The 6,000-nt window shown below is 46.5% G+C and overlaps 1 protein-coding gene across 1 annotated transcript in view; it reads right to left on the bottom strand.

The window, feature by feature from the left end:
- Positions 1-4,956, bottom strand: part of RCBTB2 (RCC1 and BTB domain containing protein 2) — a 77,538-nt gene extending 72,582 nt beyond the window's left edge. Inside the window, exon 1 of the mRNA XM_065412317.1 lies at positions 4,881-4,956. The gene's annotated coding sequence lies outside the window, so the exon portion shown is untranslated. The remainder of the gene's footprint in view (positions 1-4,880) is intronic.
- Positions 4,957-6,000: the final 1,044 nt, after the last annotated feature.

The raw sequence follows: 6,000 nt of genomic DNA on the forward strand, positions 1-6,000 counted from the left end.
AAGGGGGGGAAGGAGGGGAGAGAAAGAGAGACACACAGTGAAAAGAACAAACAAAAGAAAACACACATGCATACCAGGAACAAGGAAGACTGTCAAAATATTGCCCTTAAAGGCATACTCAGTGCTATCTTTGTTTTACCATATAGGCTACGTCTACACTTGGAGCTAGTGGTGCGATTCCCAGCTTGTGTAGACATGCTAGCACACTAAAAATAGTAGTGTAGCTGCAGTAGAGCAGGCAGCGGTGAGTGGTGGCATGGGCTAGCCGGCCTGAGTGAAACCCCCACCTCTCGGGACCCTGTGGTCACATATCCAGGGAGCTAGCCTAATTTTAGCATGCTAGCTCAATGAGAGCTAGTGCACATATGTCTATGCAAGCTGGGAACCACAATCCTAGCTAGCTCCAAGCGTAGACATACCCTTAGATACTGCTATGATAGGCATGTTAGAAATATCACAAACATATTAGAAATGGTTTGAAGATGTTAGAGGCTACTAATATTTTGAACCCAAGAAACAACAGGACAGGAAGAGAGCTAAGAATAAGATTTTAAAACTCAATGTTGTGAACAATCCTTTTTTTGTTCTTTCCCTCCTTTTATGGTTTACAAAGAAATGTCAGTTTGTGGTGCTATATTTAAGGCCAGAAGAAATAATGTTGCTTTAGAAAAAGAGAGAACTCTTAAAAGAAAGAGTAAAAGTCAGAGAGGTGATTTAAATAAACTGATTTTCATTACTTGACTTACATGTATGGGTAGCAGAAACTGAGATGAGGCAAGTTATTTATATTCAGAGTGTAGAATGTTTTTTTCTATTCTTCTACCACCTCTAGTCAAATGAAATAATCCATTAAGTAATAGATTTTCACCTACTTGACTGTGGCAAAAATTAAAGATACATTTGGTAATAAATATGAAGCTTTAGAAAAAACTAGAAGAAAAAGATAATCAATTAATCACTACCAAGCAGAAGATGAATAATGTAAAAAAGGCAATATAAATGTACAGAGGACAGAAGCTATTGAAAATAGTAACAAAGCTTATATAGAAATTGTGGGTCTGTCTGAGCAAGCAGATCCACAGACAATCCCAGGTAACTATCTGAAGGTCTGGAAAATTACAATTAGACAAATCTCATATTGCTAAAAGTTACAAAATTCAAATTAAAATATCACAATCTCTTTCTACAAGAGTAAACATTCTTTTTGAAGGCAGTGTTTCAGATGGTGAGAGTTGAATGCAAGAATGATTTTAATATGTAAGAGAATATTTTGGGGTTACAATGGGGTCATTTTCAGATAATTAGTGAGTAAGCCAAGCAGTGAGAAAAAGGGTTATGATTAGTCCAGGAATCTTATTTGTCCAGATCTTTCTTAAATGTCACAAAATAAAAATAAATAATTTATTAATATAAGATCTGCCTTTTGGGAAAATAATGTAACAATATTGTTCCTGTACTCAGCTCTAATACATTTGATCTTAAGAGAAAGTACTGTTTATTTTTATGTGGCTAATGCTGAAAATTTTTTAGAGGCCCAACTTGAGAAGCCAGTTCCGACTCCACCGTTCATTAATTTCAAAACATCCTCTTCCTCATCACCCTGTAATCCACTCTGCAATGAAACAGAACTATAATAATACTGATCTTTGGGGTAGTTATTCTGTTTTTGCTTTAGTACACCTTGCCTACTGCTAAGCACTGTGTAAACTTGCAGCACAATATAAAGGATTTGACTTGTTGGAATTTAACTGTATATTGACTCTCCCATTCTATTTCATGGCTTTAATTAATTTAGGCATGTTTTTCCCCCACTGGCAATTTTTTTCCCCAGTTGGCAGCTGTTTTATGCTGCTTCATTTTTTTCTTCTTTTTTTAAATATGTTTATCTTCCTGGTTCTACCACTTGAAAATGCAAACAACTATATTGTTTTTACCATATAATCTTAGTAGCAAGCTGGGTTAATTAATAAATGTTAAACTTTTATTTTTTTAATTAATTGTAAAGTATCAATTCAATATTAATATTTGCTCCTATTTGAAAATTAAAAAGAAAAATTCAGTCCTCTTTTGCTTTAATGTTATTTCAAATTAATATAAACAGAAGTACTCTCCAGGCTTTCAGTCTTTAGAAGCATTCAGTGAGGCTCTGCATGGTCATAAGTGTCTGCTAACGTGCAGCTCCCTGCACTATCAGGACCTTTGTTTTCAAGAACATGGCTGTTTTAACTCCAGATGCCATGCTTCAAACTTCACATTTAAATTGCCATTGGTCCAGAGGAAAATAGATTTTTAGGAATACCGGTATTTCGGTAAAAGAGTATTTCAGGTCTCTGCAATGTTCTGAAGATTGCATTTACCCCTTTGTATCAGGGCATGTCAGTTCTCATATGGTCTGTCAATACTTTAATTCCAAATGTCTGAGCCCTGCAAAATCTAGACTCAATGGGTGGATCACCTCAAATCTGAATTCCTTTTTGTTTAATGATTTAAAGTTGTCTTACTAGATATTTATTGGACAAATCTATATTAGCACAGGTCCTGATCCTGATGCCTTTATGCATGCAAAACCCACAATGACTTCAGTGGGAGTTAGGCAAGCATAAGAGCCATAGGACTGGGTAGGGCATTTGAGGTGCTAACAATACTATTTATTTACTACAGTTCACTGTGTGACCAATAAGTAACTGAAGTACTACCTACATTCTGTGTGCTATACTACTACATCACCATTGAAGTCAGCAGTGTTTGTGCTTACTTCCTTCAATGAATGGCATTTACTCTACTCCTCTTTATCAAGATGTGAAATGTCAGAATCTAGCTGGAGTCTCTGATGCCAAGAGCTTAGCAGGATTGGACGTTTTTAGAGATAACAGAATTGCAATCGTAAGGATTCATTTTGTTTGTGCAAAACAGTTGACAGTCTCATGCTTCAGGGCACAGGCCAGAATCTAAGCAAGGGGATAAGAAGAGGGTTTCCCATGTGTAAATTATTCCATAATTGCCCATTTGAGGATTCTGTTAATATTTTCCTGAAGCATCTAGTACTGGCCAGTGTCAGAGGCAGATGGACTGCATGGACCATGGATCTGATGCAGTATGGCAGGGGTCGGCAACCTCTGGCACGCGGCTCGCCAGGGTAAGCACCCTGGCGGGCCGGGCCAGTTTGTTTACCTGCCGCGTCGGCAGGTTCGGCCGATCGTGGCTCCCACTGGCCACGGTTCGCTGTCCCAGGACAATGGGAGCAGCGGGAAGCGGCGCAAGCTGAGGGATGTGCTGGTCGTGGCTTCCCACAGCCCCCATTGGCCTGGGACGGTGAACCGCAGCCAGTGGGAGCCGCAATCGGCCGAACCTGCAGACGCGGCAGGTAAACAAACTGGCCCGGTCCGCCAGGGTGCTTACCCTGGCGAGCCGCGTGCCAGAGGTTGCCGACCCCTGCAGTATGGCAATTCCTGTTTTCCCCATCTCTGATCCTGGACTCTGCGATAGCAGCAATGTCATAAAATGTGTTCCCATATGACTGTCAAGAAAGCTTTACCCTCTTCTGGTGGACTGAGGCCAAGCCATTGTAACCTAGCCCTTTGTGAGGTTCAGGCTGGACAACACGACTACCACAACTGGGGCCAACTGTGAAGGCCTCTCACACATTACAGCTACGTAACACAAAAAATTGCCAATGGGGGGAAAACATGCCTAAATTAATTAAAGCCATGAAATAGAATGGGAGAGTCAATATACAGTTAAATTCCAACAAGTCAAATCCTTTATATTGTGCTGCAAGTTTACACAGTGCTTAGCAGTAGGCAAGGTGTACTAAAGCAAAAACTGAATAACTGCCCCCAAAGATCAGTATTATTATAGTTCTGTTTCATTGCAGAGTGGAGGACAGGGTGTTGAGGAAGAGGATGTTTTGAAATTGACGAACAGCGGAGTCGGAACTGGCTTCTCAAGTTGGGCCTCTAAAATTTTTGCAGCATCAGCCACATAAAAACAAACAGTACTCTCCCTTACAAATCACATGTATTAGAGCTGAGTACAGGAACAATATTGTTACATTATTGGCTGTCTGCCAATCCACAACATCCCAAATGGGCAGAGGCCAAGCAGCCTCCTCCACACACACCCCGAAAGGCAGAAGCATTCAGTGAGGTGCTGCCACGGCCCAGAGCTGGGCTCCCCACCTTCCTCTGCAGAGGCAGAGAATTAGGCTGAGCCACTGTAACCATAATGCATCCCACTGCCTCCCTAGCACAGTGGCAGGGGCTTCCTGGCCTCCACTTCACACGGCGCCTTCCAACTGGGAAGCGGTTGGTTTGGAGGAGCGAAATCCTCCGGTCAGGGAGGAGCCCTGCACGCGACACCCTTTTTTGCGGTGCGCCCCGCCCCGCCAGGGCCAGGTACCTCAGAAACACGGGTCAGAACAGGCCCCGCTGGCTGCCTGCAGATCCGCTCACTGACCGTACGGCCCAGCCACCGCGACTCTCCCCTCGCTGAAGGGGCGTGGGGGGGGGGGGCTGGGACTCCCTAAGAAGCTCTCTGCTGTAGCAGGCGGAGGCCAGGCCCGAGCGAGACAGGCTGAGATGACGGCTTCAGCGGCAGCCCCCCCACGCCTCTTTCCATCAACGGCCCAGCCCCCGACGCCCATGTGTCGCGACCGTTGCTCCCCCACCCCCTCGGGTGGCGCTGGCGCAGCAGCGGGCGGCTCGAGAGGGGGCGGGGGAACGTTCCTGTCAAACTGAACGTTCTGCGCTGCTGCTCTCAAAACGCTAACGGCCGCCGCGCCCTCAGCGCCTCTCCCCAGAGAAAGGCGCGCGCAGGCTTCTCTCGCCGCAGCCCAAGTCGGACGGTGAGGCGCTTGCGGCACCCCCTTCCCCATAGTTTACCTTCCACCCAGGCGGCGGCTCCTCCTCCCTTCAGTGAGACCAGAGTAGGTGCCGCTCTGCTCAGGCGCGTCCTCAGCCCGCGGGGGAGGAAGGGGAGAGCGTTTTGGCGCTTCCCACCGTTCACGGGCTGGCTGCGGCAGAGTCTTTGAACTCCCCTAGCGGGGGGGGTGGTATCGGCCTCAGCGGACTGGCCCAGCTCTGCCAGTGCCTGCGTGCGGGGAGCCTGGCCCCCTGCCCGGGGCACGCCCGGCCCGCCCAACCGCCCCGGAGCTCCAATGGGGAGAGAGCAAGACTGGCGAGAGCTAGCCCCGGCTCCCCCAGCCGTCTGGCCATGTTAGGTGGCTACCAGCTCTTGGCTGCAGGCTCAGGGATGGATGTTGCCACGGCGCACCCTGTGCCATGGGAGGGGACATCCCCTGGACTCTGGGGTACGGTCAGCGCCTCTCAACACTTTCCCAGCTCCCGGGGTCGAAATGGTGGGTGAAGCCCAAGTTAGAGCAACTCCAAATGTGGGTGGGGGCTACAAACAATGTACCCCCCCCCCAAGAAACAAAATGCTGTAGGGTGCCAAGGAAACAGCTTTGGTAACAAGAAATGGGAGGAGCACCACTTAGGGGTGGGATGTAGAGCCCAGCCCCAGATGATCCACAAGGTGTTTAGGCACCTAGCCCCCCGATTTAGGAGCCAGTGTCCCAGCTTTAGGAAGCACTGCGATCCATAAACCCCCCACTCAGCTGCTGCCCAACCCTGTAGGCACGTAAACTCGCTCAGCGCCTAAATTTTTGCTGTAAAAGTTCCTTAAGTGCCTGTGTGTCAGCCTCTGGACATAGAATCAGGGAATCGTAGCACTGGAAGGGACCTTGAGAGGTCATCTAGTCTGTTCCCCTGCATTCATGGCAGAATTAAATATTATCTAAACCAGGGGTAGGCAACCTATGGCACACATGCCAAAGGCGGCACGCGAGCTGATTTTCAGTGGCACTCACACTGCCCGGGTCCTGGCCACCAGTCTGGGGGACTCCGCATTTTAATTTAATTTTAAATGAAGCTTCTTAAACATTTTAAAAACCTTATTTATTTTACATACAACAATCGTTTAGTTATATATTATAGACTTACA

The sequence above is a fragment of the Emys orbicularis genome, chromosome 1, assembly GCF_028017835.1.
Source record: "Emys orbicularis isolate rEmyOrb1 chromosome 1, rEmyOrb1.hap1, whole genome shotgun sequence".
NCBI lineage: Eukaryota > Metazoa > Chordata > Testudines > Emydidae > Emys > Emys orbicularis.